Source organism: Ascaphus truei, chromosome 2 (assembly GCF_040206685.1).
Source record: "Ascaphus truei isolate aAscTru1 chromosome 2, aAscTru1.hap1, whole genome shotgun sequence".
Lineage (NCBI taxonomy): Eukaryota > Metazoa > Chordata > Amphibia > Anura > Ascaphidae > Ascaphus > Ascaphus truei.
The window spans coordinates 8427822-8455026 of NC_134484.1; the positions used below are offsets into that span (position 1 = coordinate 8427822).

General features: G+C 47.8%; 1 protein-coding gene across 1 annotated transcript in view; it reads left to right on the forward strand.

Moving 5' to 3' along the window:
• The window catches only part of LOC142475500 (fucolectin-6-like), a 406232-nt gene that overhangs the window by 269018 nt on the left and 110009 nt on the right, over positions 1 to 27205 (forward strand). The window lies entirely within an intron of this gene.

Genomic DNA, 27205 nt, shown 5'->3' on the forward strand with positions numbered 1-27205 from the left:
AGATGGTTCCAAAAGATGTGTGACTGGCAAACTATAATCCCACACAGTACGGTAGTAAGGATATAGTTATAGTAGACACCTGCCGGTGACCATTATGATGAACATCTATTTCTATGGAACAAAATGATATAAACAATGTCCAGAACATATGTAGGTAAACTGGAATAGATTCACATGGGGATGAATATCCACGATCAACAGCAAGTCCAAATGTATCCAGCGTTCCAAGGGTTAAGTGTGCCTCAGCCTGTAGATGAGTATACTGAACAAGAGAAAGAAAAAAACGGAGCACTATGTCCAATACTGGCAAAGCCAGAAAAAAGTACAAGGATGCGTTCCCACAATAAAAAATATAGCTATTTTAATGGATCAAAAACAAAAACCACACCAACGCGTTTCGGACTATTAATAACCTTGATAAAGGACTATTAATAGTCCGAAACGCGTTGGTGTGGTTTTTGTTTTTGATCCATTAAAATAGCTATATTTTTTATTGTGAGAACGCATCTGTAACAGGGGACTTATCCCTGTTCACAAATGTGCCTCTAATCCAGCAGTGTGGTGGTTAACTGCTGGTAGCAAATTAACTAACACCACCTGCCCCTTAGCTCACGTGTGAGCTGAACTTTGGAGACAGAGCAGAGGTTCTTGAGTCTCCCAGGAGAGACTGACCAAGAGAACACAGATCTCTGGAGCTGACCATGTCTTGAGCTATGCCAGAAGGACACAACAGAGCTGCTTCCAAGACACAGGGGAAACTTCTAAACCTGAATGCTGACAAACCCTGAAGAGAAGGTAGCAACCAGGGACAGAGAAGATTTTCCCTCCACGCCACAAGGAACAGATAAGACTTTTATTACAAGACTTTTTATATCTGTTCATTTCATGCTATGTGTTTGGGGCTGGGAGACATGCTTAACTAAAGGAGTTGTGAATTGCATAGTATTTCACTAGAACCACTCCCAAGTGAATAGAAGGTTTGTTTCCCCCTTGTTTGGATGGTTTCCTGATGTTAAGGAAAAGGCACAATAAAGCCTCGTTATAATTTCACCTTATAATGTCTCCAATTGTGTACCTCTGTGAACGTCTACAGCATCCTTGTACTTTTTTCTGGCTTTGCCAGTATTGGACGTAGTGCTCCGTTTTTCTCTTTCTCTTGTTCAGTACATTCTTACCTAAACTGGCACTCGGTGGGTGCTCCTGTTATAAATCTGTAAAAATCCTGATTGTGTGCCTAACGAAATGGCCGCCTTCTGACAGGGAAGAGGATTGGTGATGGTTCAGGAAGACTCCCACTCAAGTTGATGTTCATGGAAGACAAGGAGAGACCATAGTGTAGACCAAAAGTGGCACTCTCCTTGTCTTCGATGAACATCAACTTGAGTGGGAGTCTTCCTGAACCATCACCAATCCTGTTCCCTGTCATTGCTGTTTTATCACTTACCTGTTGTAAGTAGGCAATTCAATAGAGCCAAGACTTACCTGCACCAATATTGTGTAAACTTGCTGCACCATCATTTTTTATCTTTTCTTTTGGGGTGTTCCTGAAACCATCGCTCCCTTCCTACCCTGGATACCATATTATATTTAGGTGTGCAAGACCGGAATCTCTCATTCACTTACCAGGAAGTAATACATTGAGAGTTACCTCTCGTTTTCACGTATGTCCTGGGCACAGAGTTATCATGACAAATACATGGTTACAAATACAGTTGCATAAGTGAACAGGGTATACATTATATACAAGACATTGAATGAACAGTTAAAGATAATATATATTATAGGCGTATGTAACAGTTAAAGACCAGATTAAAATTTGAGACAGCTTTAGTTTTGAAAGAACTTAGACTGGTGGCGGCTGTGAGAGTCTCCGGTAGACTGTTCCAGTTGTGGGGTGCACGGTAAGAGAAGGAGGAGCGGACAGATACTTTGCTGAACCTTAGGACTATGAACAGTCTTTTGGAGTCAGATCTCAGATGATAAGTGATGCATGTGCTAGGGGTGAGGAGCTTGTTCATGTAGGCAGGTAACTTGCCCAGAAAGTATTTGAAGGCAAGACAGGAAAGGTGAACTTTGCGCCTAGACTCGAGTGATGACCAATCTAGTTCTTTGAGCATTTCACAGTGATGTGTGTTGTAGTTGCATTGGAGAACAAAATGGCATATTGAATTGTAGAAGGTATAAAGTTTCCTAAGGTGAGTTTGGGGTGCCGAGTCATATACTATGTCCCCATAGTCTATAATTGGCATTAACATCTGCTGTGCGATACGCTTTCTGACAAGCAGACATAGGGAGGATTTGTTCCTATAAAGTACACCTGTGTGTAGAGCTAGCAAATGGGTAATGGGTCGGATAGAGGCTCCACACTAAGGGGTTCATGCAGTAAGCAGCGGAAAGGCTTTCCCGCCAAAAATGGCTACCCCTATTGAGTAAGGGGCGAGAATAAAAAAAAACGCCAGGCACTTTCCGCCAAAAATAGAAACATTTTCCGCCACGCTGTATTCTAGTAGTGGCGAGTAGCTTAGCAAAGCTATTCGCCACTCTAGAATGGCGTTTTTATGGCGAATCAGCCACGCAAGAAAAAGTTGGCAAGTTGATGGTGAGAGGCTGTTGATGAGTGGAGGATCGGCACTTAGAAAAATTTCTGGCCTTTTTCCTGGCTGGGATTGATGCCGGGGGTCTCCGGAGCTGATACCATTAATACCAGCACGGAGCCCCCCGGCATGCATCCGAGGCAGGAAAAATGCATTTAAAGGCCACTTCATTACCTTAGCGGCTAACCGCTAAGGCAATGAAGGTGTTAAACAGCCGTGCCAAGTTTATTGTGGGTAGCGGGGGTGGGTGAAGGGGGTATTAGCCCCAACGGTGGTTTGTTTAGGGCTTGCAGGGGGTTGCGGGTGCGCTTAACCCCTTCACGACCGTAGCAGTTAATACCGCTACGGCCATGAAGGGGTTAAACCCACCCGCAAGCCCTAAACAAACCACCGTTGGGGCTAATACCCCCTTCACCCACCCCCGCTACCCACAATAAAAAAAAACACACACAACAGCCCCACACTAACTAAAGATATATATATATATATATATATATATATATATATATATTACACCAACAACACCTATACCCCCCTAACATACAGTATAGTAATGGGCACAATGACTATTATCCACAAATGGATAATAGTGCATGTGTCCATTTAAAATACATACAGAACAATAAATACATTAAATACATGCAGCACTCACCCATGTCCGGCTGCCACGATGAAGGCCATCCTCATCTTCATCCTGCTAATGCCCCATCCGCTTCTGCAAAACAGACACAAGAATAAAAACATCCAATGTAATGTCCCCTAACCCCTTAATCACCATAGCAGTTATTAACTGCTACAGTCATTAAGGGGTTAACCCACCATCACCCACATACCCTCCCCCACTACCTCCCCCCACCCCCTGAGGCCTAGCAACCCTCACCCACTACCCACAAGGGAGTCCTACCACATACCCTTGGGGCCAATACCCCCTCCCCCTACCCCACCACATACAGTACAATAATGTGCCAAATAACTATTATCCAGATAGGGATAATACATTATTTGGCCATTATTAAACACATTAACTAGCATAGTAAAATAAAGAAAATTCTACTGACCTCTTCAATAAGAAGGCCACGTCGTCAGCATCATCCTAGTGGTCCGTTGCCAAAATAATACATAGCCAATACATTGCAATGACATTCACATATCAATGAACCCCTTAATCACCTTATCGGGTACTAACCGCAAAGGTAATTAAGGGGTTAAGCCATCCTGGCCACATACCCACCCTTCACACATTCCTTCATGAAAAAATAAAAGAAAAAGAAAAGAAACAAAATATATACTGTATATATATATATATTATATACATATATATATATATATATATATATATATATACACACACACACACACATGATGAATCAATATACAACTAAATGTGTCAGGGTTAACAAAAACATGCTCCAATAAAAATACCACTTATCCATAACATCCTCAATGAAATACAATGCCATTTCCAAAACAAATCTAATGTAATCATCCAATCTAAAGCATCAAATGCCAATCCAAAGTCTCAAATGCCACTTAAAACATTGCATTTACATTGTATACATGCTGCATAAAATGTAAGCTACATGTAGACGCAGCAAATCAATGTTAACAATACAATATTTCAAATAAAATAGCATTACATCAAAAGAAGTATACTATGTAATCCAATAAAGTCACCATTAATCAATTAACATACATGAATTACATCCGAAAACAATTAAAATAGCATCCATACCAATTACACAATTAACTATAGCAACCGTTACAGAGAACAAGTTACCAGCATACAAAATAGGACACCAACAATTACAATATACTAAAGCAAGCCTCACCATGACCTAAAGTACAGCATAGAAGCTCAAAAATTACATCTATCTAATTATAAAATACATTGAACACACATCTATGCATAGCAGCATGGCCACAATCATTTAAAATAGTGCAAAGCAAGCTTTTAAAACAATATCATTTCTTACCCTGTATGTATATATCTCTCTAGACATACATACATACATACAGTGGCAAGAAATTATGTATAATAAAAAAAAACACATGTAAAAAGCAACAAAAAACACAGTTACATTAAATACATTTCTTTAGTTCACTTACCATTACTTGACACACTCACCGACTCCCGTTGAACAGCTTACTCACGAACCAATCCACGAACAGGAACCCATAAAATAATAAACCAGAAAATAATAAACATTAAAATAATAAAACATGACAATCCAGGGGTCTTCTACTTCTAATCCATCTTCATCTGTATTCTTGTTTCTTCTATCTTCTTCCGGGGTCTTCTTCCCGTCTGCTGCCACGCCCTGGTCTTCTTTCTTCGCCGGAGGTCCTTTCTCCTCGGCGTCTGGCTTCAAAATGAGACAACATAGGCTTTTAAAGGCCTATGATGTCACATTTTCGTCATGGTTTCCACGGCCCTGATTGGGCCGTGAAAACCATGTGTTTTGGCCGATACAAAAAAAAAATGATGACGTCACTTAAAGGCAATGAAAGCACAGCCAATCAGAATGGCTTTGCTTCAATTGTCTTTAAGATGATGTCATTAAAAGAAACATGGCCGCCCTCACATGGTACGGTAGCCAATCAGAGCATAGGAAGTCTATCCCTACTCTGATTGGTTCGAGTACCATGTGACAGGCTTTCAATTACGTCCTATCCATTATTCCCAAGCCTCTGTCACATGGGCTACTAGAGCCAATCAGAGATGGGATGGAGTTCAAATATTCATGCTGCTTTGCTACCATAGCACATAGCTGCAAAGGTAAGAACGAGTGTTTATTGATATGTGTGTTTTACTCATAGTGTAGATGTGCAGAGGGTCTCCGGAGCTGAACAGCTTTGGTTTTAGGTCCGGGGACCCCCTGCTTCCCGAGATATAGGCCCCTTTATGGAGTGCCGGTATCCCTCTGCTTTGTTTACATTCCGCGGTCACGTGATCGGGACCTTTAATACAGAGGGATACCGGCACCTCATAAAGGGGCCTGTATCTCGGGAAGCAGGGGGTCCCCGGACCTGAAACCAATGCGGTTCAGCTCCGGAGACCCCCTGCACATGTACACTATGAATAAAAATGGTTTTAAATTTTTTTTTTAATGTGCCGATGTTTGCGCCGAGAGAGCAGCGGATCTCTCTCTGCTGCAAACACATCTCGGCAGGGGACGGCTTCTCGGCAGTTTCTCACCAGGCAGCCGTCTCGCCACCGGTTACTAGCCATTTTATCAAATGGTGGTGGCTCATTCATTCGCCAGGGATTCGCCCCTTACAGCATACAGCGAGTTTAACACGCCAAAAACATGGCTAATTGCTAAACTGGCTGATGCATTTTTTCACTGCTTACTGCATGATGCCCCAAGTATACTACTGACATGGTGACAAATATGGCGACTGCGGCAACTAGTCCCCGAATTTAATGAATTGTCACCCAAAAAGGCCTGTCGGGGCACATCATTGTCCTGTATTTCAGGGGCCATGGGACAATTCAGGGTTGAAGGTCGGCCAGCAGCGATGGGAGGATAAGGATGGCAGCAGTGCGGCGGCACAAGGCAGGGGATGGCAGCTGCAGAGGAGGACCACGGCGGTAGTGGAGGAGGACCACGGCGGTAGCAGAGGAGGACCACGGTGGTGGCAGAGGAGGATCATCATCCCTCACGGCTTACTATTGGCCCGCGTGACGTGGGATCTTTCAACAGATATGAGATGATGGCATCACCTTCTGATGTAAGTATCTCGAGGAGCAAGGGGTCTCCGGAAATTAAAGCAGTTCAGCTCCAGAGACCCCCTGCTTCCCACCTGGTGGGGGGATCTATATATATATATATATATATATATATATATATATTTATTTTTAAAGGTAAAGCTCCTTTAACCCTTGGAGAGACCCTGGGCTTCATGAAGTCTGGCGCTCCAGGCGCCCCATGATGTAAGGACTACGTCACACTCAAAGGGTTTTTACCTGATTTCCTCCCGGGTGTTAACGTTTGGGGCAAAAAACATGGAACACATTCGCAGAATAATTTTTTTCAACATAGAAATACTGTAAACGTGGAACACAATTACTACTTAGATTGTAAGCTCTTCGTGGCAGGGACTTTTTCCTACTTTTTTTTTTCAATCTCTGAAGCACTTATTCCCATTGTGGTATAATATTATGTCACGTGAATTGTAAAGCGGACACACACACACACACACACACACACACACACACACACACACACACACACACACACACACACACACACACACACACACACACACACACACACACACACACACGCTGTAACACCTGTGTCTGTTCATTACAAACAGCAGTGCTAGCTCTGAGTCACTGCAGCAGTTGGACAGCTCCGCTAATAGCTGCTCAGCCTCTGGAGGATCAGGTTGCTGCTGTTATTGAGGCACAAACTGCAGCACATGGAAACGGAAACTAAACCATTTCATTGAAAGCAGCAGCAGCATTTTCTGCTCGGCACATCTTGGGAGTGGGGCAAATTGTTCCTGGCCCCCGATTTGCACCTCTGGTCGTGAATGAAGCAGCTGGTGAAGTTTGCACTGCTTTGTGGAGCATGTAATACAGGGGTCTCCTGTTCTGTAGTGAGAGCTAATTCTGACCAATTCAAATGATAATTAAACATATTGAAAAAAGCACCCCCCCACATACATACTCAATACCCACCACACAAACACTCCCACAATACCCCCCACACACAATAGACACACACACACACACACACACACACACACACACACACACACACAATAAGCCCCCCCCCACACACACACATAATAGCCCCCAAATACACACACAATACCCCCAAATTCATAATACCCAACACAACACCCCCCACCCCACACGCACATAATACCCCCCAAATACATAATACCCACCACAATATCCCTCCCCCACACACAATATTCCCACAATACCCACCCAAACACACCGACAATAACCCCCACACACATGCACAGTCCCCTCAAATTATACCCCCAGAATACAGCCCCCACACAATATCCCAACAATACCCCCCACACACACAATGCCCAAGGAATACCCCCCACACACACACACACAGAATACCTCCCCTCACACACACACAAAAGCCCACCACACACACACACTATATACCCTCCCCCCCACACACACTCAATACCCCTTTCTTACACACACAATACCCTCTCCCCACACACGCACAATATACCCCCACAAACACCCCTCCAGGCGCACAACACGTAGGGAAGACCACTAGATTTGCATAGACGCCCCCTGCCCCTTTTGGTTATTTGCATGCAGTGATTAGAACTGGAGTTGCAGAGGAAAATAAGCACACGCTGCTTTCACAATGGCAGAAAAGCGTAGAGTTCATGGCAATGGAAAAACGCAGCAATATGTCCTTCCGTTTGTTGGCGTCTGGGCATCTGCCGCACTTTTTAGCAGTTTTGTCTGTTTGGTATAAGACGGTGGGACCAGCGAGGTCTGCGGAGAGGATTTCCAAGACTAGAGAACACTGGCACAGATTCCAGTGGGATTTGGAAATACGAGGCTGTATTCTTACAAGAATATTACCCCCGTTTTACAGTCCGCAATCGCACATTAACAGCTCGCCGTTTGGGCCACTTTTTAAACATGTATACACTATATTGGTTTATAGACTTTTTTTAAGCAAATCTATATTTTTCTCCATTTTAATGACACGATTCCACTTAACAAAGCGTGTAAGCCGAGACATGCAATAAGATTTATATAACACGCCAAAAATAGTTTGATGAAAAAAGGGGACCTTGCAGGGGAATAAATGCACAGGTTGTGTGGGGCAGCAGAGAGATGCCCACAGGGACAAGTGCTGAATGTAGTCTGCTGAGGCAGTAATGTAGTTATAGCCAGTAAGCTGGGCCTGAGTAGCATGGTATTTCTCCAAAGGAGGGGAGCGTGGGAGACCGAGATAAAATCCACAGAAACACACAATAACGTAGGATTTGTTCGTGAACTGTATGGACAAATCCTATGAGATGTCTACTCACATTCGATGGAATAAAAAAGACGGAATCCCAAATTGGGAAAAATCCAACTTTGATCCGTCTGCTGGGTACTTGTATTCTCGAGAGAAGAGAGGTGCGCAAGAGAGGGCAGATGGTAAAGATATACAACTTTAAATAGATAATAGCTATAGACTGCACACTCACAATAAGTACATTCTTTAAAGCATATTAAAAAAAGGCAGAAAGTTGCCAAAGATATGGTCTACCAAGTTGGAGACCTGCCTTGGTCTCACCACCTCTGCAGGTCCCTGGCGTCTCGTGTCTCACGTCCTGGACTTGCATCACTGGTCTGTGCGGTTCGGAAGCGGAGACAGCGTCTCACTCAGTCTCAGAATGGTCAACGCGTTTCGCTGTGGCTCAGCTTCCTCAGGAGTCATAGTACCTGGCATAGTAATGCAGGGTAATGCAGAGTTGTGCCCGGCAGCTTAACACAACGCTTACTGGGGCTAGAGAGGCATATCACCCATCACCTAACCACTGCAGTGCGAGACGTGCACGTGACCCATCACTTTACCCCTTCAGTGCCAGGGTGGACTGTCGGCCACAACTTAACCCTTTTCCTCTCTTATCCTGTCGTTGAACCTCACCTGAACCTTGTGTGTGTGTGTGTGTGTGTGGGGGCTGGGAGTTATGTTTGAGCTAATCTGTGGATCACTCTCCCCATAATTCCTGATTAACACCGTTTTGTCGGTACAGGTCAAATAAAAAATCTTTTTTGGGGGGTGGATTTACTGCAGTGGTGGGCAACTCCAGTCCTCAAGGGCCACCAACAGGTCAGGTTTTCAGGATACCCCATTTTCAGCACAGGTGGCTCAATCAGAGGTTCAGCCAAAGACTGAGCCACTAATTGAGCTATCTGTGTTAAAGCAGAGTCTGTGCCTCCTGTGCTGAAGCAGGGACTGATTGCAAAACCTGAGCTGAAGCAGGGACTGATTGAGTCACCTGTGCTGAAACAGGGATAAACTGAAAACCTGACCTGTTGGTGGCCTTGTGGCACTTGAGGTCTGGTGTTGGCCACCCCCTGTAAAAACGCTTTAGGAGCACAAGGGGGCCTGCAATGCATTGCAAAAAGCAAGAGGCTCCCTGTCACAAAAACTGCTTAGAAAAGGTTTATTAGAATAGAAATTCAATAAGGGGAAGCGAGCGCCTGCAGAGCCGCCTTCCCATCTACAAACCTACATCAGCACATTGGTATTACGTTAGAAGGAATGTATAAGGCTGCCACAGGATATTGATCGCACCCCCTGATATAGTCCCAGCCACCCCTCACTTCCTTCATTTCTCCATTTCTTGACTCATTTCGTGTTTTTCCTTTCATGTCGTCCTTTATTCCAGGGGAGAGCAAACTTTTCCTGCTGCGCCCCCCTGTCTGCCTGCTCGGGAGCTCGCGCCTCCCCCCCCCTCCTACCTGGCAGCTGCGTCAAATGACGCTCCAGGGTCACATGATGTCAGGTCACATAACCCACGACGTTATTTGATGCCTGTGATGTCACGTCATATGACCCCGTGGTATAAATTGACGCCGCTTTGCCATGGAGATGCGTCACAGCTTCTAAATCCCGGTAAGTGTTATTGTTGCAGAGGCCTTACACGATCCCCTGGGATTTCATTTAAATGCCTTGGGGAAGAGCGCGGGACATCTGCAACCGTCCGCCCCCCTCCCCCCCAGAATAATCTTCAAAATATCATCTGTTTTTAAGAGGCCCCACAAAAACCGCATTCATTTCAGATTCAGAAGCAAGTAAGTGCCTTGTTCTGGCTCCGCCGTTGGTTAGAGACGCTGGCTCCGCTGTTGGTTAGAGACGCTGGTTCCGCTGTTGGTTAGAGACGATGGTTCCGCTGTTGGTTAGAGACGCTGGTTCCGCTGTTGGTTAGAGACGCTGGCTCCGCTGTTGGTTAGAGACGCTGGCTCCGCTGTTGGTTAGAGATGCTGGCTCCGCTGTTGGTTAGAGACGATGGTTCCGCTGTTGGTTAGAGACGCTGGCTCCGCTGTTTTCTTTATTTTCCCATTACTGGGATAGAAACATAACTGCTGTGACGAGGAGTGCAGAGGAAGCCTCAATGGGGCTTGTGGAACTGGATTCATTTTCTCCTTACCCCAACGTAGGAGAAAGTTTGGCAAAGAGCCGAAGATTGCGCCGCACCACGAACAGAAACAGGGGAAGAGGGTGTGATAAAAACGATTTATTCCCAGCCGGGAAACACACTGACATGTTTCGCTCCCACGAGGTTTCTCAAAGTGTGACAGGTACTTCAAAACACTTAGTTTTTGTATCCTTTGCGAACCCGGAAGTAACGTCCCGTTTTCGCGCTGCATATTCATGTGTGATGACGTCACAAGCGTCATCACATACTATAAACAACAATAACTTTATTTAAATTAACAAACACATTAAACCATTAAAAGTTGTAAAACAACAAGTTATAACAGCTAGGTCAAACAAAGTTTGACTGCTATAATCTAAAATCAATGTAATATTAAACCTAATTCAAGTGTTTAAGAAAATGTTTTTAACAAATGATCCTAAACAAATGACTCATCCAATGTCATCGGAGTAACAAGCATTACAACTGTGTGCAATGAATAGCAGCCACTGTCATTAATACTGAGGTGTGTGTCCTAAGGAGGGTGCTTGTTAAATGACAAAAATACACAAATCTGTCATAATAAGGAAGATTGCTCTAATTTATAAAATATATAACAATTCCTCTTATGGACAACCTCCCAATTTTCAGCTGACATATCAGTCAAAATAGTACATACTGTGCAATATGAACTACAGAACATTCATTTAGTGTTCTACTGAAAGTAATATACAGCTATAGTTTTTAAAATGATGAAATCATTGTGTTTATGTTCATATGCTCACCGTCACGTGGCACCAACCACCACATATAGGGAAACCATTACATTGATTGAAATACCCATGAAATAGTCAGATCCATGATATCACAAACTGTGTTCCTCAAACATGGGATGAGATGTAAAGATGTGAGCCCACCCTGCCCAATATAGGTACCGGACACTCCACAATAACACTACTGTATGTTGCCAAATATCATTGCAATTATAAATACAAACTATGAATTGTTAAGGCAAATCAATCAAATAATACAGAGAGAGCGACGCGACAAATAGACAAGGAAGAGGGGAAGAAAAAGAGGGGAAAAGAAAGAAAAAAAGGGGGGGGGGGTGAAAACAAAAGGAGGGGAGAGAAGGGGGGAGGGCAGTGACACCATAAGACACCCTTCTGGGAGACCGATGGTGTCCAGCATTGGATCTTTGGGAGATGGTGTATCTTGTTATGTTGATTTTTTCCCTTCAACTGCTGGTACGCAAACTACCATAATTTATTTGAGATATCGGTGATTTGATTAACAAACTCCAGACAATGCATTGGAAGAGTACCTCTCTTTGGGTATCATTGGACGTTACGTCCTTATACACGATCATTGAACACATGCAGGGGATGGCAGCTGTCAGATATTTTTGGGAATCGTCACTTATCTCCCAGGCACAATTACTTTTATTTTAGATTCTATTCACTTAAGCACAATTATTTTCTTTTTGATGGGGTTTTTTTTATCTCCAAACACAGGGAACAGCGATGGGCACTAGTTTTGCCCCTTCATTTGCCAATCTCTTTATGGGCTGGTGGGAGCCGTTCCACGTGTTTGGAGATATTAACTCCTTCAGCAATCACATTATTTTTTTACAAGAGATTTATTGATGATCTTATTTTGATTTGGGATGGGGGTGTCCCCACACTTTTATCTTTCATTGCAACTCCAAATATCAATGATTTGCAACTTATATTCACTTATGATTATCACCTTCAACATGCTAATTACTTGGATTTACTGCTGTATGTGGATTTGGGTCTCAATATTCACACGGATATATTTAGGAAACCGAATTCACGCAACACTTTTTTACACCAAAGGGACAATTCCTTAGTTTGAAAAGAAATTGTTGCAGCAATGAGACTTTTCTGGAGCAATCCCGTGATCTTTTTAACAGATTTATCTCGAGAGGGTACACAGCGGTTGATCTTGAGAGAGCCTTTCAGGAGGTTCAACATATAGACAGAGAAAGTTTATTGAAAAGGAAAAAGAAAGCGAAAAATGAGATGGGTCTTCTTTTATTTATAACACAATTTAGCGCTCAGTCAGAGAAAATAAAAACTATTGTTAGAAAACATTGGAAGATCTTACAGCTTGACCCTTGTGATTGGCCCATTGGTTGTTGAGGGACCGAAATTTGTTTTTAGTAAGGCTAAGACATTGGCCAATTACTTGTCACCCAGCATGTTTGACCAAGAAAAAATTAACTTGGTCAGCAGACCTGAAGGTACTTTCCGATGTGGTCATTGTGTTACCTGCCCCACTGTGCAAACATCCACTAGATTTGCATCCACAGTCACAGGTAAGAGTTATGGTATTCCGTCCTTTATCAACTGTGACACTCGATTTGTCGTATACCTTCTTACCTGTGGCAAGCAATATGTGGGACGTACTATACGTCTCGTTAAACAGGGAATACAGGAACACCTTAGACTCATCAGGAAGGGGGACCTCAATCACCCTGTTTCAAAACATGCAACAATGTGTCCAAAAAATCATGCAAGTTTGTTTACCTTCAAAGGTATTGAGCATGTTTCCTCCCCACCCCCCCTTATTAGGGGAGGAGACAGAGTCAACAAATTACATAGAAGAGAAATGCACTGGATTTTCACCCTGTGTACAAGGCTTAAACACAGACTGGGACCTCAGCAATTTCTTATGACACTTATTATCTTCCAATTCGTTATGTCTTCTCCTCCTGGTCTCTTTATCTCCTCTCTTTTTTACTCTTCCCACCTTTACTTCCCCCCCCCTTTCTTTCTTCTTTTTTCTTTTTTCCACTCTTCTCTCTCATTTTTCCCCGCTCTTATCCCGCCACCTTTCCTCCTTCCCTCCCTCCCCTTCCCCTCAAAAACCCTCCCATTCCCCTCCCCCCTCCCTCTCCCTTCTCTCCCCCCTCCCTCCCCCTTCTCTCCCCCCTCTCTCCCCCCTCCCTCCCCCTTCTCTCCCCCCCTCCCTCCCCCTTCTCTCCCCCCTCCCTCCCTCCCCCTTCTCTCCCCCCTCCCTCCCTCCCCCTTCTCTCCCCTCCTTTGTTTTCACCCCCCCTTTTTTCTTTCTTTTCCCCTCTTTTTCTTCCCCTCTTCCTTGTCTATTTGTCGCGTCGCTCTCTCTATATTATTTGATTGATTTGCCTTAACAATTCATAGTTTGTATTTATAATTGCAATGATATTTGGCAACATACAGTAGTGTTATTGTGGAGTGTCCGGTCCCTATATTGGGCAGGGTGGGCTCACATCTTTACATCTCATCCCATGTTTGAGGAACACAGTTTGTGATATCATGGATCGGACTATTTCATGGGTATTTCAATCAATGTAATGGTTTCCCTATATGTGGAGGTTGGTGCCACGTGACGGTGAGCATATGAACATAAACACATAATGATTTCATCATTTTAAAAACTATAGCTGTATATTACTTTCAGTAGAACACTAAATGAATGTTCTGTAGTTCATATTGCACAGTATGTACTATTTTGACTCTATGTCAGCTCAAAATTGGGAGGTTGTCCAAAAGAGGAATTGTTATTTACCTTATAAATTAGAGCAATCTGGCTTATTATGACAGATTTGTGTATTTTTGTCATTTAACAAGCACCCTCCTTTGGACACACACCTCGATATTAATGACAGTGGCTGCTATTCATTGCACGCCGGTGTAATGGTTGTTTCTCCGTTGACATTGAATGAGTCATTTGTTAAAAACATTTTCTTAAACACTTGAATTAGGTTTAATATTAGATTGATTTTAGATTATAGCTTTCAAACTTTGTTTGACATAGCTGTTATAACTTGTTGTTTTACAGTTTTTTATGGTTTAATGTGTTTGTTCATTTAAATAAAGTTATTGTTGTTTATAGTATGTGATGACGCTGGTGACATCATCACGCATGAATATGCAGCGCGAAAACGGGACGTTACTTCCGGGTTCGCAAAGCATACAAAAACTAAGGCCTCGTTCAGGGTGCAGGTTTCGGAGGGAGGGCGTGCTGCCGTGCGTGCTGCCGTGGGACACAGAGTATTCAAATTGAATACTGGTTGTCAGGGTAGCAGCTGCCCTGTCCCCGAAGCCAGGAGTTGACGCTGGCTACAGTTTCACTAACCGAAAAAATCATTTTTTGAAGCTGCAGCAGCGTCACTGGGACCTCGGCAGCCAATGAAATCATTCTTGAGAATGATTTCAAGACTGCAGCCTCGATCCCCAACCTAAGGTCTGTTGCCCCGCCCCCTCCTCAACTCCTGAAAACGTCTGCTGGGGATGAACACACATCGCCCAGCAGACTGCCGCCAGTGAGTGACGATACCTTGACCAGACCAGCCCTGAAGACGCCCTGAAAATTGCCAGGCATGACTGTGATCTGCTCTGTGAAGAATTGGAAAGGGAGAGAAAAAATCATGCTGAGCAACAGAAGACTGTGCTCGCAATTTACTCTGTGGCCAAGACCGAATTGGAGGATCTCAAGACTGAGCTAGATACTGCAAAGGCTACTATTTCCGCCATGGATGAAAAGCAGAGCCAATCGGATAAAATGGTGGCTACGCTAAAGCGGAAGTATGAGGAGGCACTGAAGCAGATGACAGTCTTCCAGCAAGAGGTTCACACTCTTCGTATAGAGCTTGATGCCTCACATCATGAGACCAACAGCTGCCGCACAGACCTGGAAGTTTCCAGAAAGGAACTACACAGTCTCACTGAGGAGCTGGACATTGCTAAAGAAACTATTGGTAATCTTGATACAGATCTCAAAGTCTCTCAGAAGGAGCTTCAGACCCTCAACCTAGAGAAGGAAGTCTCACGCCAGGAGAGTGTCATTGTCAAAGCAGATGTGCGTAAATGGAAGGAGGACTGCAAAGAAGCCCTGAAGAATACAGAGACTGAAAAAAGAGAAAACTCAAGATTAAAAAAAGAAAACTTAAAACTGAAAGAAGAAAATTTTCAGTTGACAGAAGAAGTCAAGGAAAAGTTTGAAGCAGAGCACCAACTGCAATGTCTGCGTACACACCTCCAGTATGTTGAGGAGAAGCAGCAAACGCTGCAGGAAGAAAAGCTGCAGGCTGCTAAAGAAATTCAAGTGCTGCAGGAATGTCTGATGACCCAGTATGTCCCCGCAAAGCAGCATGAGAAACTGAAGGCTACCCTGAGCATCACCAAAGCAACGCTAAAAGCCAAGCTTATAACCCAGGTGACGCGGCACAAAAGGGAGCACAAGAAGGTCCAGAAACTGAAACAAGTAACTGTGGCCCAAGCAAAGAAGTTCATAGTGCTCCACAATGCAATAAAAATGTGGAGGCAGGCTCAGAGAAAGCAAAGCATGCAGATAAATCCATGAGTAGAGACTTGCAAGACGCACTCAAAAAACAGGGATCTCTCACGGAAAAGATTACAGTCCTACAAGGACAAGTATTGACCCTAAGCGTCAGTATGCCACAGCCTCAAAAACCCATGAAGACAAGGGTACAGTGAGAGCTGGGAATACCGCTCATCTGAAAGACAAGGTTGCAAAATTTGAACCACCTAAACAAGCACTAGCAAAACCTTCAAACACCCAGCAGGCAACAAAAGAAGGTACACGTGCTGAATTAAAACCAGAAGAATCCTTAGCTGATGAAGCTGAAAAGATGGGACATTCTCTGGAAGTGGGTGTGGAATTGCAACTTAATCTAAAAGGGGCTGAACTAGCAACACCATTGAGTGGGAAAAGGGCGGTTTTTAAATGCTCTGCAACTGCTGCCATACAGTATGCCTACAATAAGACGAGCACTCGACGCGAGGGAAATCTCATGACCGCGCACGTAGAAAAAAGACTATACTTGGAGAAAGTCCTCCTCAAGCGACTGAGGGGTGCTGATCTCAAACACCTTCAGGAGGAGACACAAATAAAATGGAGAAAGGGCTCCAATCCCAACAGGACTGAGGGTTCTCTTCCTCCATCCACTCTCATTCAAGTCACTGAGATATCTAGAATGAGAGTGGAAGGATGGGCTTTGGCCGTGGCAAGCCCGAGCTTCCCACAAACAGGGGAGGTATGTAACAGGGGAGTAATCCCTGTTCAAGTTATGTGCCTTTAATCTGGCAGTGTGGTGGTTAACTGCTGGTAGTCAATTAATAAACACCACCTGCCTGATTGCTTACAAAAGCCTGTCTGTTGAGACAGGAAGTGACTCCTTAGCTCTGAATGAGAGCTGACCTTTGGAGATACAGAGGAGTGTTCTTGAGACTCCCAGGAGAGACTGACCAAGAGAACACACATCTCTGGAGCTGATCGGTCTTGAGCTCTGCCCAGCATAGCTGATTGCAAGACACCAAATAAGACTTCTAAACCTGGATGCTGATATTTTCTGTGCACGCACGGGTGCGGTTCCAGGAGAGCAGAGAAGCTTACTCTACAGCAGCTAACAGATAAGACTTTCATAATTAAGAGACTGCTTATATCTGCTTATTTCATGCTATATGTTTGGGGCTGGGAGAAATGCTTAACTAACGGAGATGTGAATTAATTGCATAGGATTTCACTAGAAATACTCCCAAGTGAATAGAAGCTTTCCCCCCCCCCCCCTGTGTTTGGATGATTTCCTGATAAAAAGGAAAAGGCACAATAAAGCCTTATTATAATTTCACCTTATAAAAGCCTCCAATTGTGTACCTCTGTGAACGTCCGTCTACAAGGTGTTATAAGAAAAGGTATTAACGATAAGAAAAATGTCCCCTTTTTACTCTGAACCCCCAATTCTCAGTGAGCCCTTAAAGGTTGATATCTCTGTAAGACATATACACATGCAGTTAAGTCTTCAGTCTTTAGTGCCGCTGCCACCCGCTGTCACGGGACCACCGCGGTTGCGACACCAGAATATTATCGCTGCGGGGGTTCCCATGAGGAAGCCCGAACCCCACCCCCCGCAGACCAACTCCCCCGAAGACAGCAAGTCTTGCTACGTAGGTCTGTATGTGCGCACACAATGATTGGCCGTCCCATAGGCAAGTTATCCTCACTAGTTCACTGACCTTGAATAATTTGGGAGTTGGGACAGAGAAGGAGAGCTCCGAACGTCAGTTAAAATCGCTGTTAAACGCTGGTCTGTGGCTATTTTTGGTACTTTTTTAGGGAGGGGGGTTCTATAATTGAGCTTCTCCTTTCCCTGCACTAGGAAATATCCCTCTTAATAAGCCCCAGGCAGACATCGTTAATGAAGCCGGCTGTCAGCTGTGATTTATTACAGGTGACAGGTTCACATATTTTTATCTTGCGCACAATACATTCTTTATCTTCATCATCTTGTCCTGAAGAATCAGCCCAGGAAAGAGGAAGATCAGTCGTCAAAATGGGATTTTGTCTCCAAGAATGGAGCGGTAAAGGTACCAGAGGGAGGTGAAGCAAAGAAGGTTTGAAACAAGCACTTAAAGTAAACCAAATATGTAAACATGGGACGGATGTTGATCCAGGGAGAAATATAAATGTAATTACCGGAAGGAAAGTATTTTTCCCCTTATGAGACGGCATTAGACGATGTTTCTTGGGGGGTTTTCTGTTTGCCTCTGTCTCTCCCTCTCCCTCCTCTCTTACACCCCCAACTCTCCCCCCATCGGACTCTTACACCCCCGCCTCTCCCCCTCCCTCTGTTACACTTCCACCTCTCACCCCTCCCTCTCTTACACCCCCACCTCTCTCCCTCCCTCACTTACACCCCCACCTCTCCCCCTCCCTCACTTACACCCCCACCTCTCCCCCTTCCTCTCTTACACCCCCACCTCTCCCCCCTCCCTCTCTTACACCCCCACCTCTCCCCCTCCCCTCCCCCTTCCTCTCTTACACCTCCACCTCTCCCCCTTCCTCTCTTACACCCCCACCTCTCCCCCTTCCTCTCTTACAACCCCACCTCTCCCCCCTCCTCTCTTACACACCACCTCTCCCCCTCCCTCTGTTATACTTCCACCTCTCCCCTCCCTCTCTTACACCCCCACCTCTCCCCCCTCCCTCTCTTACACCCCCACCTCTCCCCCTCCCTCTCTTACACCCCCACCTCTCCCCCCTCCTCTCTTACATCCCCACCTCTCCCCCCTCCCTCTCTTACACCCCCACCTCTCCCCCCTCCCTCTCTTACACCCCCACCTCTCACCCCTCTCTTACACCTCCACCTCTCACCGCTCCCTCTCTTACACCCCCACCTCTCCCCCTTCCTCTCTTACACCCCCACCTCTCCCCCTCCTCTCTTACACCCCACTTCTCTTACACCCCCACCTCTCCCCCTCCCTCTCTTACACCCCCACCTCTCACCCCTCCCTCTCTTACACACCCACCTCTCCCCTCCCTCTCTTACACCCCCACCTCTCCCTCCCTCTCTTACACCCCCACCTCTCCCCCTCCTTCTCTTACACCCTACCTCTCCTCCTCCCTCTCTTACACCCCCACCTCTCCCTCCCTCTCTTACACCCCCACCTCTCCCCTCCCTCTCTTACACCCCCACCTATCCCCCTCCCTCACTTACACCCCCACCTATCCCCCTCCCTCACTTACACCCCACCTCTCCCCCTCCCTCTCTTACACCTCCACCTCTCCCCCTCCCTCTCTTACACCCCCACCTCTCCCTCTCTTACACCCCCACCTCTCCCCCTCTTACACCCCCACCTCTCCCCCTCTTACACCCCCGCCTCTCCCCCTCCCTATCTTACACCCCCATATCTCCCCCTCCCTCTTTTACACCCCCACCTCTCCCCCTCCCTCTTTTACACCCCCACCTCTCCCCCTCCTTCTCTTACACCCCCAGCTCTCCCCCTCCCTCTCTTACACCCCCACCTCCCCCCTCCCTCTCTTACACCCCCACCTCTCTCCCTCCCTCACTTACACCCCCACCTCTCCCCCTCCCTCACTTACACCCCCACCTCTCCCCCTTTCTCTCTTACACCCCCACCTCTCCCCCCTCACTCTCTTACACCCCCACCTCTCCCCCTCCCCTCCCCCTTCTCTCTTACACCTCCACCTCTCCCCCTTCCTCTCTTACACCCCCACCTCTCCCCCTTCCTCTCTTACACCCCCACCTCTCCCCCCTCCTCTCTTACACACCACCTCTCCCCCTCCCTCTGTTATACTTCCACCTCTCCCCTCCCTCTCTTACACCCCCACGTCTCCCCCTCCCTCTCTTACACCCCCACCTCTCCCCCTCCCTCTCTTACACCCCCACCTCTCCCCCCTCCTCTCTTACATCCCCACCTCTCCCCCCTCCCTCTCTTACACCCCACCTCTCCCCCCTCCCTCTCTTACACCCCCACCTCTCACCCCTCTCTTACACCTCCACCTCTCACCGCTCCCTCTCTTACACCCCCACCTCTCCCCCTTCCTCTCTTACACCCCACTTCTCTTACACCCCCACCTCTCCCCCTCCCTCTCTTACACCCCCACCTCTCCCCCTCCCTCTTTTACACCCCCACCTCTCCCCCTCCTTCTCTTACACCCCCAGCTCTCCCCCCTCCCTCTCTTACACCCCCACCTCCCCCCTCCCTCTCTTACACCCCCACCTCCCCCCTCCCTCTCTTACACCCCCACCTCTCCCCCTCCTTCTCTTACACCCCCAGCTCTCCCCCCTCCCTCTCTTACACCCCCACCTCCCCCTCCCTCTCTTACACCCCCAACTCCCCCCTCCCTCTCTTACACCCCCACCTCTCCCCCTCCCTCTCTTACACCCCACCTCTCCCCCCTCCTCTCTTACACCCCCACCTCTCCCTCTCTTACACCCCCACCTCTCCCCCTCTTACACCCCCGCTGTGACGGGAGACGCGCTTAATAACACATTTATATTTCGTGGGTCCTGATTGAGCAGAACAGGTTGAGCAAAATAAACTGAGATTTATTCCCTTGATAGGCACACACATGACAACGGCAGAATAAACTTAATAATTACACTCACGGGTAGAGAAACAGAGGATAATGTCCAGAAATGTGCAAAGCACCAGGAGATTGTCTTTCAAAATGTAGTCCATTTGCAAATTGCCAAATAAATAGCCAGTCCAATCCTTCTGTGCATGTGCAAAGTCTTTTCTGGTAGTTTTAAATGCTTGAAGAAATCAGGTAACAACAGCAACAACACAGGAATAACAGCAGGAACAACACAGGAATGAGGGTTACAGGCCTTTTTAAGGACAAGGGCCTGTGAAGTGTTACATTAGCCTCATCCCATTGGCAAGGAATTATCTTCCTCCTATCAGAACCTGCCATGTCACATGGGCAAATCCTACAGCCAGCTCAGGTAACCCTGACCATGCTCAGTAAGCAGCTTGGTAGCACTGCTAAGTAAAAAGGGGCCACTCATTTCTGGGGACGCAATGTCTGGAGTTTGGTCCCAAGGTGTGAAATAGCCAGGATGAGTAACAGGACCTGCTACTCAGAAACATCCTGATTAAGTGACACTTTAAGAATCTGGATTCTTTCATCTACTAGACGCATCGGCATCTCCCAACTGGGGGGGGGGGGGGTCTTTCATGTATGCATAACATTTGTTCCTAAATTAGCAGTCTTAAAAGGGGAACAGCATATAATATTAACCCCTTCATCCCCAATACGAAATAGGGGTAACCAGCCGAGCCCACTGCCTTTATTAATGCGCTGATTACCCCCATTTTCGCCACACCTCCCCCACTCAAAGCCCAAGGTTTGCCCTGGCCACCTCCTCTGGTGGTTGGGCTGACCGGAGGGTTTTTGAAGTCATTAGATCTTGGGGATTGTCCTGCCGGGAGAGGCCATCAGCGTTCCCATGCTCACTGCCTTTCTGGTGCTGAATGGTGAAGTCACATTCTTGCAGGGCAAGGCTCCAACTCAAGAGCTTGGCATTCTCTCCCGACACCCTCTGCAACCAACTTAGGGGGTTATGGTCAGTGATAACAGTGAAGGTTCTGCCATACAGAAAGGGCTGTAGCTCCTTTAGCGCCCATACTATGGCCAGACACTCCTTCTCAATAGTGGCATATGCCACTTCTCTGGGCAGCTGCTTGCGGCCGAGAAACATCATTGGAGGTTCCCTGACCTCCTCCCCCACCTGGCTGAGCACAGCACCAATGCCAAAGTCTGAGGCATCCGTCTTCACCAGAAACTTGTTGGAATAATCTGGAGCGGCAAGGATGGGTGCAGTCTTCAAAGCCTGAAATGCTTTTTCCCCGGCTGGAGACCAGACTACCAGCACAGACTGTCGCTTCTGGGTCAAGTCAGTCAGGGGTTTGGCAATGGCACTATACTGGGGAACAAACTTCCTGTAGTAGCCTGCAGTGCCTAGAAACGCCATGACCTGCTTCTTGGTTTTGGGAGTGGGCCACTGCACTACTGCCTCTACCTTAGCTGGTTCTGGCTTGAGGTGCCCTCCACCCACCCTATGCCCTAGGTATAAGACTTCAGCCATCCCTACTAAGCACTTGGTGGGTTTTAAGGTGAGACCTGCCTCCCTAATCCTGGCTAGCACCGCAGCTACATGAATTAAGTGTGATTCCCAGAAGTTACTGAACACAGCAATATCATCCAGATAAGCCCTTGCAAACCCTTGCATGCCCTCTAGCAAACGATTGACCAGGCGTTGGAAGGTAGCCGGTGCATTCTTCATCCCAAAGGGCATCACTAAGAACTCATAGAGGCCACTTGGGGTAATGAAAGCCGACTTCTCCCTAGCCTCCTGGGTCAAAGGGATCAGCCAGTACCCTTTACTGAGATCCCTGGTGGTCAGATACCTTGCCCCCGCGAGTTCATCCAGCAACTCATCCATGCGGGGCATGGGGTAGGCATCTGAAACCGTCCCTGCATTGAGCTGCCGGTAGTCCACATAGAACCAGGTGGTCCCATCCTTCTTAGGCACTAGGACTACCGGACAAGCCCAAGGGCTCTGGGATGGTACAATTACCCCTAGGGCCAGCATCTCTTCCACCTTTCTCTCTATACTGCCCTTCACCTCTGCTGACACTCTATAAGCATGCTTATGCAGAGGTCTCAGATCCCCTGTAAGCACTGGGTGCTCAGTGATGTGTGTCCTCCCTGGCTTGTCTGAGAACAGAGCCCTATACTGCTCTAGCATAGCCCTGGCATCTGCTCTCTGCCTGACACTCAGCTGAGATCCTATCTCCACCTGCTCTATGGTACCTCCCTGCCTAGCCTCCCCTAGGAGATCTGGCAGAGCTATGTCCTAATTAGCACATGGATGTGATAGACTTTGGTCCTCCCTGTCTCCCTGTATGTCCCTACATACCTCTGCACTCTCTCTAGTGCCCTCCTGACCAGGCGGTGGGAGGTAGCCAGAGCATTCCTCATCCTGAATGGCACCCTGACAAACTCACAGAGGCCATTCTGAAGGCTGAAGACTGACTCCCCCTTTGCCTTCCTCTCTACACTGTCTGCCACCTCTGCTGATACTCCATAGATATTCGTATGCAGAGGATGCAGATCACCTGGGAGCACAGGCTGATCTGTACTATGTGCCCTGCCCAGCTTGTCTGAGAACAGGACCCTAGGCTGCTCTACCCTAGCCCCGGCTTCTGCCCCTGTCTGCCTACCTCCCAGGACCCCTAGCTCAACTAGGACCCCCCTAGGAAACCCTATCCTACCTAAGAGGCCTGGCACTGCCTGAGCTACTTCCTGAAACATGTTCCCCATTCCTGGTAACAGGTTCAGGCGCATCTGCACATAATCACCCGCTTTACCCTCTGGCTGGCAGGCGTCCCAGGGGTGGCCAAAGTCTCCCACTGCCCCTGCTGCCTCCGGCCAGAAGTAAGGCTGCAACAGCTGGGTTCTCATGTGAGTGACCCCCTGATGCCCCACTAGCGGACTGGGGAAGGCTACCTGCAACACTTGCTGCCTACCCTCCCTGGGTCCCACTAACCGTCTTCTACCTGTCCAGCCCCTGGCTAACCCGGTAGAACCTGGCTCCCTACCCCAGAGCCCGCGGTGCCACAGCCTGTGGTCTGACCTCCCGCTTTCCCAGGACTCAGACGCCCGCAGTCCCATACCTTCTAAGCTGGGGTCAGCTTTCACCGCATCCCTATCTGCTGTCCCTAATTCTAACCACCCACCCTTAGTCTCTAAGTCAGGGGTAACAGGGACAGGTAAAGGGAACAGTAAGTCAGTCACTGGTCACGACTCAGTAGTCTGGCTTACCTGTCTGGTCTCCGCAGAGGCCACTGGAACCGTTGGTCCCAAATGCAGGGGGACAGAGGTTGATTCTGCTGTGATTCCTGATGACAGGCTCTTAGGAATCGCCGCAACAGCAGGCAATTCCGCAGCAACCACACAGATCACAGGCTCCAGGTTATTGCTAAGGTGCACCTCAGCAGTTTCCCTGGACAAACCCCCCACCTCCCTCATGCCATGATTGGCACCCCCATCCAAAATGATCTGGGCACCCTGTAAGGACCGCAGCCCTCCATCAGGCATGGTTCTTTGCACCCCGGTGCCCGGGAGCAAATCTTCTGGCCGCACCAGAATAACAGCAGCACCCAAATCTGGCAAGCTCCCTGCTTGCCGGTCACCAAAGGTAACCCTCCGTGGGTGCCTGCTCAGGACATCAGCAGGCTGCATCTCGACTGATGCACTTGGACGTCCTCGGCTCACTGCTGCTGGCTCCGAGGTGACAAAAGCAGCATCTGCCTGGGACATCCCTCTTGGTTGTGGCTCCATGGCTGTGCTCTGTTCCCCTGTGTGGGCCAGCCCAATCTGGGTTACTGGCCCTGCCGCTTGTGAACGTTGCCCCTGATGGGGACCCCCAGACCGCTCACGGTCCGGGCAATGTGGCCGGATGTGGCCCACCTTGTGGCAATGATAGCACCGTCTCTCAAGCTTGAACTCCCCAGTATAGGACGTGTCGCGGCCCACTGTATGTTTGGGAGTCCGCTGAGGTGCAGACTGGTCCCCCCTAGCCGGAATGGCTGCCTCTCTGGGGACTGCTGCGTTGCTCACCAAGGCTCTGCTGGTTACATATTCATTTGCTGGCTCTGCTGCTTCCACAGCAGTTACTCTGGGAACGTCCTGTTCCCCGCGGACAAGGTGGGAGTGAGGGGGCCTTCCAAGCGCTGTCTACAGGAGCTCGAGTCGCTGTTCATAGCTAAGCCCTTCTCCCCAGGCGGTGAGGAGTGCAATGAGTCCAGAGGTAGCCAGTCCAGTCACCGCAGCGACTGATCCATCTGCACCCCCTGGCACCACGCCACCTTCTTCCAGGCGGTCACTGACATCCTTCCCTCTCCTTGCAGCCCCGGAGCTGGAGAGATCTCCTGCACTCCAGGCTGAGTACTGTCTGCTGGCGGGGCCATCCTGTCCTCATATTCTTCTAAGTCCTCCTCCAGCTGACTCTTGGAACGACCGTCTGTCGTGAACCCGTACCCCAAACATCTCTCCACTATCTGCGCCCGGTTCCAGGTACAAAACCTTCCTGAGCGTGGACTCATGGTGCCACTGGGGTATGAGTCCAGAGACCAGTGAATTATCTCGTGCTTCTTTGGAAGTGTGTGTAAGTTGCCACTTGTCTGAGGAGCTTGCAATCTGCAAGGTCCTCACTATATTACAGAACACTGCAATATAGGCTCAATCAGTATCTCACCAGCTGCCACCAGTTTTAAACGCCTGTGACGGGAGACGCGCTTAATAACACATTTATATTTCGTGGGTCCTGATTGAGCAGAACAGGTTGAGCAAAATAAACTGAGATTTATTCCCTTGATAGGCAAACACACGACAACGGCAGAATAAACTTAATAATTACACTCACGGGTAGAGAAACAGAGGAAAATGTCCAGAAATGTGCAAAGCACCAGGAGATTGTCTTTCAAAATGTAGTCCATTTGCAAATTGCCAAATAAATAGCCAGTCCAATCCTTCTGTGCATGTGCAAAGTCTTTTCTGGTAGTTTTAAATGCTTGAAGAAATCAGGTAACAACAGCAACAACACAGGAATAACAGCAGGAACAACACAGGAATGAGGGTTACAGGCCTTTTTAAGGACAAGGGCCTGTGAAGTGTTACATTAGCCTCATCCCATTGGCAAGGAATTATCTTCCTCCTATCAGAACCTGCCATGTCACATGGGCAAATCCTACAGCCAGCTCAGGTAACTCTGACCATGCTCAGTAAGCAGCTTGGTAGCACTGCTAAGTAAAAAGGGGCCACTCATTTCTGGGGACGCAATGTCTGGAGTTTGATCCCAAGGTGTGAAATAGCCAGGATGAGTAACAGGACCTGCTACTCAGAAACATCCTGATTAAGTGATACTTTAAGAATCTGGATTCTTTCATCTACTAGACGCATCGGCATCTCCCAACTGAGGGGGGGGGGGTCTTTCATGTATGCATAACATTTGTTCCTAAATTAGCAGTCTTAAAAGGGGAACAGCATATAATATTAACTCCTTCATCCCCAATACGAAATAGGGGTAACCAGCCGAGCCCACTGCCTTTATTAATGCGCTGATTACCCCCATTTTCGCCACACCCGCCTCTCCCCTTCCCTCTCTTACACCCCCATATCTCCCCCCTCCCTCTCTTACACCCCCACCTCTCCCCCTTCCTCTCTTACACCCTACCTCTCCCCCTCCCTCTCTTACACCCCCACCTCTCCCCCCTCCCTCTCTTACACCCCCACCTCTCCCCCCTCCCTCTCTTACACCCCCACCTCTCCCCCTCCCTCTCTTACACCCCTACCTCTCCCCCTCCCTCTCTTACACCCCCACCTCTCCCCCTCCCTCTCTTACACCCCCACCTCTCCCCCTCCCTCTCTTATGCCCCCATATCTCCCCCTCCCTTTCTTACACTCCCACCTCTCCCCCTCCCTCTCTTACACCCCCACCTCTCCCCCTCCCTCTCTTACACCCCCACCTCTCCCCCTCCCTCTCTTACACCCCCACCTCTCCCCCTCCCTCTCTTACACCACTACCTCTCCCCCTCCCTCTCTTATGCCCCCATATCTCCCCCTCCCTTTCTTACACTCCCACCTCTCCCCCTCCCTCTCTTACACCCCCCTATCTCCCTCCCTCTCTTACACACCAACTCTCCTCCCTCCCTCTCTTACGCCCCCTACCTCTCCCCTCTCCCACACCCCACCACTCCCCCACTGACCCTCCACCTCCCTCTTGCACTCACTCACTTCCCCCTCCTCACTCTTCCCCCTCTTTTACACCCCCCTTCTCACCCTCAATACCCCACCCTCCGTACTCAATTCCACTCCCACAGCGTTAATCCTTCGGTGCAGCGACCGCCGCAGTCACTTGTGTTAGCGTCCCCCAAGGCACTTTGCTTGGCTGCACCTCTACTAGGCCTTGGAGCCGTGTCTTTAATCCAATCGCTCTGTACAATGAGAGCAAAGGCAAACCCTTCCTCCAGCAGAGATGTACCATGAGAGCAAAAGCAAACCCTTCCTCCAGCAGAGATGTAACATGAGAGCAAAGGCAAACCCTTCCTCCAGCAGAGATGTAACATGAGAGCAAAGGC